Source organism: Callospermophilus lateralis, chromosome 8 (genome assembly GCF_048772815.1).
Source record: "Callospermophilus lateralis isolate mCalLat2 chromosome 8, mCalLat2.hap1, whole genome shotgun sequence".
NCBI lineage: Eukaryota > Metazoa > Chordata > Mammalia > Rodentia > Sciuridae > Callospermophilus > Callospermophilus lateralis.
In genome coordinates this window covers 53,561,278-53,574,302 of record NC_135312.1, presented here as the reverse complement: position 1 = coordinate 53,574,302, position 13,025 = coordinate 53,561,278, and the positions used below count along the sequence as shown (strand labels likewise).

Sequence of the window (13,025 nt, the reverse complement as noted above, 5' to 3'; positions counted from 1 at the left end):
CTGTAAAACTTGTATGTTCTTCTTGGCCATGTACTTGCTGTGAAAAAATAAGATGTTTACTGCCCTTTAGAGCATCTTTGATGAAGCAGTAAAATTTACATTTTTTTTTTTTTTTAGCCTTAAGTACAGTCTTTATATTCTTACCACCACCCCATCTGGGCACCCATCATAGCTCACTACTGTGCTGCCTTCACACTGGTCTCTCTGCTTCTACTCTAGTTTGCCCCTCTCTCTATAGTTTCTTAAGTGTTCTAAAAATAAAGCCAATGTAGGAAAAAACAATAAAGTACGTAAACTGTGTTATTAGTATTTATACTAATCATCATTTTTATTTAAATGAAGCATTATTAGTATAATATGGTAATAGAACTTAACTTCTGAATTTTTAAGACTTAGAATATAGTGTGTGGTTCTCAGAACCAAAGGTAATTCTATCTGAGGAAAGTGACTAAGTACCACATTTTATCTGACAGAACTCAGAACAGTCTAGGCATTTACCACCCTCATTTATTGGTGCTTAACCTGTGCAAGGCACTGTACAGGGAGAGTAAAGCTTAACTTAAGCTTACAAAGAGAGTAAAACCTCAACTGCTGTTTCTTGACTCAATGTATGATCTTGCACAAGTCACATCACATTCTATGTCTACTGAATAGCTGTAGCTGGTCCATGGGCACAGAGAGTCATCAGTGATCAAGCCAGAGTCCAGATCCCATGTGTCCAACTCCAAACCATGTGCTCTTAAGCACTATGATCTACCTTTCAATGAAATTATGACTCCAAATAATGTTTATCCTTTCCTCCTCCTGATCATTCTTTTACATGATTACCTTATTTACTTATTACTTTGCTATTACCATTTAAGTATTCTCCCTTTTTTCAGGTACTGAAGCAGGCACAGAAGAATACAGTGGTTCAAAGTTAACAGTTCACAAGTGGCAGTATTTGAACTTAGGTTTGACATGAAAGCTAATGTTCTTTCCATTATGCTACATGTATCTCAAAACATCAAATTTCTATGAAAAACTACAAAAGGCTGGGCATGTTGGCCCATACCTCTAATCCCAGCGACTCAGGAGGCTGAGGCAGGAGGATTGTGAATTCAAAGCCAGTTCAGCAATTTAGCAAGGCCCTAAGCAATTTAGCGAGATCCTGTCTCAAAAATTCCTGGGGATATGGCTCAGTGGTTGAGTGCCTCTGGGTTCAATCCCTGACTCCCTAAAACAAAACAAAACAACCCCAAACAAACAAAACAACAACAACAAAATCCCTCCCCCCAAACAACATCTGAAAAAAGGCCCAGAGGTCTATGAAACACTCCATTTTTTCTTAGGAAAACTAAAGTACTAATTAAACCATGTGCTTTCATAACACAGATAATGCAGTTAACATAAAACTATTTTATGAAAATTATCCCAAATAATTTTGTTCACACAATGTTTTCATTTATATCTGCTTTCACAGTTAAATAAGCAGAATCAAATGGCCAAATTCTAATCTAATTTTCTCCGTTAAGTTTAAGGGCGTCCACATTTAAGTTCCAAGTACACAAATCTTGATATGTTTAGTATTTTCTCAGGTAATATACATATTTTTAAAATATACTTTAGTTGTCAATGGACCTTTATTTTATTTCTTTATATGCAGTGCTGAGGATCGAACCCAGTGCCTCACACATGCTAGGCAAGCGCTCTACCACTGAGCCACAACCCCAGCCCTTCAGGTAATATTTTTAGAGGAATACTTTGTATAAAAGTAAAAATTTATCCATATTCCAATTAATTATTTCTCACATATCAACAAATGTTTTAGGACTATGGTTCAAATGCAGCTCTCTTGGGTCATGGTAGATCAACTTATTTAAGGATACAGGAAGGAACTGGTGGTGTAGCTTGGCAGTAGAGTGTCTGCTTAGCATGCACAAGACCATGAGCCTGAGCCTCAGCACAAAAACAAACAACAAAAAGGTAGAATAAGCTCATAGTGAAATATACACAAAACTATTTTCTGAAAGACAGCCATGAAGAATAACTTTGTCAAATATTAATTTCTACTTATTACCAGCACTTTTGTGTACTACTATGTTTCAAACTTTCTCTAATCACTGGGTGTATGGGCATGAATGTTTGTGGAGAGCAACTGGACTCCCCACTTAACCCCTCGAAATATGTGGCAGGGAAACTGCTGTTGGACTGGGATAACTGCCTGCCTGTAAGGCTACACTTGCTGTGCTTCAAGCCTGTAGACCTTTAATTCAGAAACTAATTAACAAAATTTAACAATGCCACTAGTGGCAGTTTACAACCCTGCTTCTAGTCCTCATGAGAATTAGTCCCATGGGGAGAGCCAGATTTGAAGTTAATATCATGCTGTGAGAGGTTTTTGCAGAAGTACTCACACCAACCCATCTACACTGTCTCATTTTGTTTCTCTTGTAGTCAGTAGCAAAAATGTTTAACATGTGGTTTGGGATTGGGTTGAACAGGCTATAGAAAGATTAGTGCCACCATTCTTTATTAAACTCTACCTTCAACCTTGGTATGACTGACATTTTGATCTAGGAAATTATTTTTCATGGGGGCATGTTTTTTACTTCAAATCTAGCTTTCCCCATGGGACTAATTCTCACTAGATTAGAAGCAGGCTGTAAACTGTGACAAGCAGCAAGTCACAGTAAGTTTCACAGTAGTTCAGGCCTCTACCCACTAGATGTCAGTAGAATCCTTCAGTTATGACAACCAAATCTGTCTTCAAATATTACCAAATGTCCCCTGGGAGACAAAAAAAAAAAAAAAAAAAAAAAAAGGAGGCCCCCCCCTCCTGCTGAGAACTGCCAGTTTAAACAAACAAAAGTCAAACAAGAATCAGGTAATATGACTACTAGACATAAGAGCTTAAAAGGAATGTACTTCTCATAGTTAATTAACATAGAAGTTACAATAAGTATTATTTAATGCTTATGAACATTTTTATGTTAGACAGTAAATAATAATGTGATCAGTAATAAATAAATTTTAATTATGTCTCCTAGTTAGTAAATTACTGAAAGTAACTACTAAATTTTTTCTGTTTTGTTACTTGTCTTAAATTGTATTTGAGTATAAAATAACTGCAGAACTCATCTATGCTATAAAAAGGGCTGCAATGACTTGAGAGCACAGAGGAAAAGCAGAGGTAAAGTTTTGTTGTGAATTTGGATGTTGGTTATTTGAGAGTGTTGAGTATGTAAAAGTTTATTGAGTATATGAAAGCTTACATACGTGGTCTTCTAATGTATTTTGTGCTTTACAAAAAGTTAAAAAAAGATTTTGTCACATGGTATAGGACAGAATGATTTTTTAAGAAATGCATAATTTTTTGGTTGGGTTGTAGTTCCGTCACAGAACACTAGTCAAGCATGTGTAAGGCCCAGGGTTTGATCCTCAGCTGCACAAAAAAAAAAGAAAAAAAAAAAAGTATAATTTTTCACAGTGTTATTAGTCTTATTTTTTCTATAAGAATAATAACAAAAATTTAAAAATTTCACAGTGCTAACATTTAACACTGTTATTCCAATGCTGAACTTTCATTGAATTACTTTTTAATTAATAGTGAACATCTATTGTGCTTAGACATGGCTTAATGCTAGGAACATAGAGGTTAACAGGCCTAGTGTCCTGCCATCAAAGTGCTTACTTTTCTCTTTTTCAAACTTGGCTAATAAAAATTTCTGGAGAACAGGAGGGGACAGTGTATAGTGAACACTAGAAATTTCAGGATAAACATTATCATCTTTAACGGTAATCAGTTTTATTCCAGGAAAAATAATTTTTCATGTCTTTATATTCAATAAAATATGCCTATTTATAGAATTGAATGTAAGTTTTCCATATTTTTAAGGCAAATATAGTAGAAAAATGACATCATTTTAGGGTTTCAGGCAGGCTGCATGTATAATATCATTTTCTCTATATTTGAGTGTACTTCCAACTTTGAGAAGCACTGCAAAATCACTACAAATAGAAATCCTATACATAGGATGCTATGGGAACATATACAGATGATGAGCATCTGACCTGATTCTCTATTTTCCCTTCAAATTTAAGGGGCAGATATGTATCCATACATTTTTAGAGGATGACACTTTTAAGTTCATCTTAAAGGACAAAAATAAATTAGGTTAGGAAGGGATAGGAGTAGAGATGTTGAGGGAACAGGATAGAAGGAATGGACTGGGTAAACAGAAATATGAAAGAACATGGCATACTCAGAAAAACATGCCAGGAGTTACGATTCACATTAAGTGTTGAGAATGACACAAGACCAAGACAGGATTGATTGCTAAGGACATTATTTAAGGAGTATGTTTTTTACCTTAAACTCAGTGAAGATTTTAACGTAAGGTGTGATGTCACAAAATTTGAATTTTTGAGACGTCATTTTAGCATTCTTGTTGAAGATGAATTGAAAAGGAGCCTGAACTCTAAAGTTGGGGAGTAAGAAAGGGACTACTACAATAGTTGAGCAGAGTAATAAAAGATGAAACTACAATAGAGAATGCTGTATAGAGAAGAGGGATGTAGCTTTGAGAGGCATTCTGGGGTAAAATGTCATGATTTCAAGACTCAATGACCATTTGTACATGTAAGAAAAGGCAGAACTTGAAGAATGGGAAATAATCTCTACATTTCAAGTTTGGTGATTAGATGGATGCTGGTACAAATCACATTGGTAGGGAATACAGTTAGAATAATAAGCTAAAATGAGCTAGGAGCAGGGGCGCATGTCTGTAATCCCAGTGGTTTGGGAGGCTGAGACAAGAGGATTGTAAATTCAAGCCTGCATCAGCAACTCAGCAAGGTTCTAAGCAACTCAGCAAGACCCTGTCTCCAAATAAAAAATAAAACGGGATGGGGATGTGGCTCAGTGGTTAAGCACCCCTGGGTTAAATCCCTCATACTTAAAAAAAAAAAAAAAGAATAATAGGCTACATTGATTGGTTTTCCAATCAAAGTTCTTTCAAGACCATGTGACTACTGCATCTTTTTGAACTGCAAATTTCCATATAATTAGAGTCACACAACTCATTTAGTTAATAGTGATGACAAAGTTGAGTCCAAAGTCATGTGACTAAGAATGATGGTGAATCACACTATTCTGAAAACCACTCATCTGACCAAGACCTCAATTCATTTCCTAGTGCAATGACTAATGCTCATACACAGTCTTCAAACGTTTTATAAATAACTGAAGGAAAAGTAAGGTATATTTAATGTTATGCTAGTATTCAGTATGTTACATTACACCCAGTTCCTGGTCAAGTGGGAATAATTTATGAAACGTGATAGCAGTTATTCCTCAGAATTTCTGATTATTTGTCAGATCAAAGCTTTATCTTATATAAGAAACAAAACAGTTGTTATTCAGGCTTTTCAATAATACCTGGGAGTTATTATATGAAATTAAAATCACTAACAGAAAAATACACAGAGGAAAACTTACCCTATATGTTGGTAATAACTAAAGATCAATAATTCCTAAGTAAATCTATTTTGAACTTTTGCTATAATTGTTTTAGAATGTAAGTGGGCATAAATGAGTTGTCATTAGTTGTGAAAGATATAACTGAATGTACTAAAAAATTCATTAAAAATAATTAGTTTGATTACATTTATTTCTTTGAGAACCTTTATCAATTCTCATTTACTAAAAATGTTAGAGTCTTAGGACCTTTAGATTATCTATATATTTATATTCATATCTATCTTTTCTGCTTAATGCTATTTAAGATATTGTTATGTACTTCTACTCAATAGATATAAAGAGAAAATTTGTTTAAGTAACACTTTCTCTGGGTTGAAACCTGTTAAAGGAGCTAGTTAAGGGCTAGGATGTAGCCCAGTGGTAGAGGGCTCTGGGTTCAATCCTCAGTACTGCAAACAAAACAAAACAAAAACACAGACCCATAGAGGAGGTCAGGACCATTGCTGGAATATATCAATCATTTAAAGAATTAACATCAGTCCTTCACAAGTCTTCCAAAATATAGAAGAAGCAACTTGTCAATTCATTCTATAAGACTAGGATTTCTTTGAGATCCAAAACAAATAAGAACATAAGAAAATTACAATACTCTTTATGATTATAGATGCAAAAATCCTCAACAAAATACTGACAAACCAAATCTGGCAATATACAAAAAAGATTATATAGCAAGACTACGTGGAATTTGTACTAGAATGAAAGGTTGGTACAACATATAAAAATCAATGTAATATGCTAAACTAATGGAATAAAGAACAAACAGTATTTGAATTGTGATATTTCAATAGGGTAAAAGGGTAAAGCACTTTTTTTTGGGGGGGGGTACTGGTATGGGGAGAGTGAACCTTGGGGCTATCACTTAGCTACACACTCAACCCTTTTCATTTTCAATTTTTAAATTTTGAGACAGGGTCTTGCTAAATTGCCCAGGCTAACCATCAATTTGTGATACCTTAATCTCCAGAGTAGCTGGGATTACAGGCATGAGCCACCATGCACAGTTCAGACAAAACATTTGATATATCCAACATCCTTTAATAATATACTCAACAAACTGGGAAGAAAAGAGGCCTTCCTTAACCTGGTAAAAGGCATCCATGAAAAAGTAATACAAAAGACTGAAGTCTTTCCCAAAGTTTAGAAACAAAGATTTCTGTTCCCACTACTTCTAATCAACCCTATACAGGAGGGTCTAGCTAGGGCAGTTAGACAAGAAAACAAACAAAGGCATTCAGGCTGGAAAGAAAGAAGTAAAATCATTTGTAGTTGACATAATATTGTATATTAAAAAAAAATTCCCAAAAGAATCTGCACACACAAGTTGGGCATGGTGGCATACTCCTGTAATCCCAGAGACTTGATACTGAGGCAGTACAAAAGAAGTTTGAGGCTAGCCTCTTGGCAATACATCATCTAAAAAAAAAAAAAAAAAAAAAAGAAAGAAAAAAGGCTGGGGATATTCCTGTAGAGGACCTCTGAGTTCTATCCCCAGTATGCGGTACCAGGGAGGGGATCTCCACACACACAGAAAAAGTATTAGCTAATAAATGAGTTTGGCAAGGTTGAAGGGTACAAGATGGATATACAAAACTGAATTGTATAGCAATCTCCTCTTTTCTGAAGGATGTCAATTGTGGTCTGAAAATATTAAATGGAAAACTCCAGAAATAAACAATTTGTAAGTTTTAAATCATATACTGACTTTTGTGATTCGTGTGATGAAATCTTGTGCTATTGCCTCAAGTAACCCTCATTTTACTTAAGAATGGTCCCAAAGTGCAGAATAGTGTTGCTGGCTATTTGTATATGCCAAAGAGAAGCTATAAAGATCTTTACATGAAAAAGTGAAAAGTTCTCAACAAGTAAAAAAAAAAAAAAAAAAAAAACTGAAAAAATTGTATGCTAAGATATACAATAAAACATTTGAGGAAACCATATTCACTTACTTTTATTAGAGTATATTTTTATTACTGTTCTATTTTATTGTTATTAATCTCTTATTATAAATTCCATTTATTGTAGCAACAAAAAGAACAAATACTTACAAATAAATTTAACAAAAGAGATGCAAGTTTTATACACTGAGAATGAAGAAATCTTGTGGAATAAAATTTAAAAAGATCAAAAAAAATATACTTCCTATGTTCATAAATCAGAAGACTTAATATTGCTAAGATGACAGTACTCCTCAAACTGATGTACAGATTCAAGGCAATCCCTGTCAAACTCCCAGATGTATTTTTGCAGAAATTGGTAAACTTATCATAAAGTACATGTGGAAATGAAAGGGACCCAGAACAGCCAGTCTTGAAAAATAAGAATAACATTGGATGACACGTTTCCTGATTTCAAAACTTACTACAAAGCAACAGTAATCAAGATGATGTGGAACTGTCATTAAGTACAGACACATAGATTAATGGAATATTGAGAGTCCAGAAACAATTTTTACCATAGTTTTTTTTTTTAAGGAAAAAAACATGTTAGTGAGGAAGTAGAGAAATTAAAATCCTTGTACATTGCTGATAGAAATGAAAATGGTACAGCTGTTTGGAAAATAGACTGGCAGTCCTCCAAAAAGTTAAACATAAAGGTTACCATTTGATCTAACAATTCTACTCCTAGATATAGTCCTAATGTGAAACATAAAACTTCGCATATTGCTATTCAAAATATCATTTCTCCTAATTAGCCCCAAAGTAGAAACAAGTCCAGTGTCCACCAATAGATAAATGGATAGATAAAATGTTGTGTATTCATACAATAGAATATTATTTGGTCATAAAAGGAATGAAGTTATGATACATGTTACAACATGGATGAATAATGAAAACCTGCTAAATGAAAGAAGCCAAACATAAAGGCCAAATATTTTATGATTTTGTTCATATGAAATGTCCAGAATAGGCAGATCTATAGAGATAGAACATAGACTAGTGGTTGTCAGGGGCTTGAGAGGAAGTAGAAATAAAAAGTGGCTACTAATATGTATGGGATTTCTTTATAGGGTGATGAAAATATTCTAGGATTAGATAGTGGTGACAGAAGCACACAATTTTGTGACTAACAACCAGTGACCTGTACACTTTAAAGTGGTAGTCTTTATAGTATATAAGTTGTATCTCAACAGAACTATTATTTTAAAAAAACTAATGAGACTTATAAGAGACTTAATAATGCATATCCTACATGGAGTTTGATTCAGATAAGCCAACAGGAAGACATTACTTGAGACAATCAATAGATTTTGAAAATGGGCTGAGTATTAGATATTTTTAAGATTTACTGCTAATTTTATTAGGTGTGGTACTTAAGTATTTACAGATGATAAGATGTAAAGTTTGCAGTTTAAAATGTTCCATAAACAAAGCTGTGGAAACAGAGTAAGACCGGCAAATATTGACAATTACTGAAGCTAGGTTATAGAGATAGAAAATCCATCATGATATTTTTTCTTATTTTATACACTTTAAAGAGTTTCACAATTAAAAGTAAAAAGGAAATTCTGCCTTCTCTTGCTTCAGGTCATGGTTTAATTGCTAGCCTCCAGTAATAAACTAGTACTGTTTTCTTGTTATCTTCAAACAAAATTTAAAAAAAAAGCCCATTCAACTGGCTTTAGCATTGAGTGAGCTTATTTGGTGACTTATTTTCCAAAACCATTCTTTTGTACATCTTGGCTAGATACACATTTCTTTAATCTTTAGTAGATGTTCTTTCATAATCCAAGCTTGCATTAGCATTCCCTATGAGATCATACTGATTTCTTCATTGGGCTGCTATATCATAATATAATCAATTTTACTTTTGGAGAGTTTTCCAAACTTCTTCAGGTATCTTTACCTGATGAATTCCATGCCAAAAAACACCACCTAGAAATATCTCTGGAAACACGTTAGGACAATAGTCAGACTTCTTTTTTGATACAATATAAGACATTTAGGTGGGAAATACAGTCAAAGAGTTCCCTGTTTATTCAGTTTATTCCATACAAGTAATTTAAACAGATGTTAGAGGGCATCACTGTGACCTAGAACAATTAAATATCTGATGTAGAACAATTAGATCTGTCTATCTCATATTCCTTGAGGGATGTTGGAAAAAATTCCTCATTCCTCTGTGCCTCGCCTGTAAAATGCTGGGGGAGACAATGCCTCTTGGACCTCTTTACTGGTCTATAACAAGCCTGAAAGGCCCTGATACCTGGGCCCTGTCTTAGGGCTATTTATGTAGCTGATAATTACAAGAGATGAAACTTTCCTATTGTATCCTACAAAAGCATTGGAACTACTGTAAGTTTGGAACAGGGATTCAATGTAGTTAAAATTTACTAGGGATGATTTATCTTAAAGACTTATGTAAGGGGCTGGGGATGTGGCTCAAGCAGTAGCGTGCTTGCCTGGCATGCGTGCGGCCCGGGTTCGATTCTCAGCACCACATACAAACAAAGATGTTGTGTCCGAAAATAATACTAAATACTAAATAAATACTAAAAAATAAATATTAAAAATTAAAAAAAAAAAGACTTATGTAAAATGAATTTTGGGGAAGAGGATCAAATGGCTCGCCATGAAGAACTGAAGTAATTGGAAAGGGTTGAATTGAGAAAATCTGTTAAGGAAACGGAGAAGTCAAAAATACCCCAAAGTTTCTGCCCAGTGACACTAGAACGGTGTGCTATAAACAGAAATAAAAATTTGAGTAATTGATTTGGAGAAAAGGGTCAAAGTAAGCTTGGTTTTGGATACAGTTATATTTATGTGAAAGAATTACAGAAGAAATAATTTTTGGGTTGGGAAATGTTCATGTATTATAAAATATGTGCTACTTGTCAAAATAATTCCATTAGGAAGTAATGCTGTTTATATGTTAAAGCTGAAAGTGTTTAATACCTTGGGAATGTGCAAATCATAGCAACATTCCAGAACACTTTAGATTCCTGGGATCTGTTTTTCACTGTGAAATTTACACACACACACACACACACACACACACACACATACACACATGCACACGTACATATACATATATAATAAATTTTATCCTTCCCAATAAAAAAAGCCATAGAAAAACTTGATGTGATCTTGAAATAATGTCCCTTTTAAACATGTTATTTAATGAATATCCTAAAAGATTAGCGTAAACATACACTAATGCTATTTTACTTGGACTCACAAGCATAAAGTTTTCTCAGTTACTGCCATGGAAAATAAAACCTAAATCCGACACTCCTTCTTATGGAAAACAATTAAAAGGTGGTTAGAAAATTTAAAAAAGAAATAAAGAAAAAAGCTGAAAGATGTTGGTGTGGCACGCACCTTCTGTATCATCGCGCATTTGCTCCACCAAATCTGTCAAATCCTCCCAAGAGTCTTTGCAAACGGCAAAAAGAAAGGAAAAGAAAGATAAAATGTCATGCAAGCCAAGAAAGAAAAGTGCTATTAAATAAGATTTCCAAAAGGATAACTGAAAGGGAAGTTCTTAGTACTTTTTCTGTTTAGTTCAAAGATTAACAGTTGAAAAAGTCTGGGAATATAACCTACTAAGCAGAGGTATCAACAAGGATTACAAAATATGTTTCAAAGATAAGATTAGTAATTTAAAAGTTTCTAACATAAAGAAAAATGCATATCCCATAAAACAGCAACAGAGATTTTTTTTCTACTGAAACCAAATTAAACACTTTGTATTCTAAGTATATTCAACATTAACATCATTCAACATTTATTTTGATCATTTCAGTGAAGCTGAATATTTTTTAGAACCAGGACAAATCTCAAGATGCAAATGAGTGACTTTTTTTAAATTAACAACAAATAAAATAACACCTCCACACTGTCCTTTCCTAAAACACAAAAGGAAAGGATACTGCTTTGAAGATACACAAAATAAAGCACTTAAAATTCAATAAAGCTAACTGTTTACTCAGCATACAGAGTTACTATGATCTGAGGCAGCACCCATAATTAAACACATTAATATTTTTGCAAGAAATAAGTGAATATTCAGATTAAATTGGACAAGAACTACAAACAGCCTCAAGTAAATTTAGTCATGTTTTTTCACCAAATAAGCTTTGGCAAATTTGTGAAAATAGGTTGTGATTTCCAGAGGTTTTAAAAACAACTTTGGATTCATGGATCTATATATGTAAAGCACTTAGAAGTTATCTTACACAGAAAAAAATACAACAAATGTTGGCTACTATAATTTTATAGTAAATTGGTGCTGACATATATTATATTTAGACATATTTGCATAGGTGGTTTTCAGGTAAAATCCTCAGACAATATAATATGCTACAGATATATATTATGTAGGATCACAGATCCATAAGAATGTACTTTTAACTATATACATCATTTGCTCTACAGACTTGCAAGTCAAAAGTATGTCACTTTACAAATCAATAGTATGAAGATCCTATTTTATTCTTTATTTTATTGAATTTGAAGCTATATTTGTCATCTAATCAAATAAAATCCTACTTACTAAAGCAAAATATAAAGATCCTCTAAGATTTGTTAGAGAAAGATCTGGAAAGTGAATTTCTAGGTAGGTACCTAGAAATGTGTAGTGGGTACCAGAGATCTCTCTGACGTTTCCTTTGGCAAGCCCCATTTAGAGCACTTGCCTATCTCTATCAGACACATTTTCTGTTTTTTTTTTTTTTTTTTTAAAGTTTATAAAGTTTTGATTCTCAGGGTAATGAAATCAGTTGAGAACCTACCTCTCCCAGAAAGGTAAAAGGGCTATCTTTTCCTTTTTTTTTTTTTTTGTACTAGGGATTGAACTCATGGGTACTCAACCACTGAGCCCCAGCCCCAGTCATATTTTGTATTTTATTTACAGACAGGGTCTCACTGAGTTGCTTCACTTTTTCTGAGGCTGGCTTTGAACTCATGATCTTCCTGTCTCAGTCTTCCAGCCACTGGGATTACAGGCATGTGCTATGGTGCTCACCTGTCTTTTCTTTTTAATGTTTTCTCTTTATTTTAGCATCTCAGGATTTTGTTGTAATAAAGAATAGATATCAGGAGCTAGGGCATAGCTAAGTTTTAGAGTGTATAACCATGGATTAAACCCAGGAGTGCTTAAACACTGAGCTATATCCCCAGTCCTTTTTATTTATTTATTTTTGTTGAAACAGGGTCTCACTAAGTTGTTTAGGGCTTTGCTAAGTTGCTGAGGCTGGCTTTGAATTTGTGACTTTCCTGCCTCAGCTGCCTGAGTTGCTGGGATTACAGGCGTGTGCCACCACACCTGACTAGTAAAATATATTTTTAAAATTGTGCCTTTGGAATATATCCAAATTATTACAACAATAATGGCAGCATCTAATATATTAGTCAAAGAAGTGCAGGCAAGCTGAGCATAATGGTGCACACCTATAATCCTAGTGATTTTGGAGGCGGAGGCAGGAGGATCTCAAGAACAAGGCCAGCCTCTGCACTCAAAATAAAAATAAAAAGGTCTGGAAATGTAGCTCAGGGGTAGAATGCTT

General features: G+C 33.9%; 1 protein-coding gene across 6 annotated transcripts in view; it reads right to left on the bottom strand.

Annotated features, from left to right (window-relative positions):
• Positions 1–13,025, bottom strand: part of Rufy3 (RUN and FYVE domain containing 3) — a 77,701-nt gene that overhangs the window by 31,558 nt on the left and 33,118 nt on the right. The window lies entirely within an intron of this gene.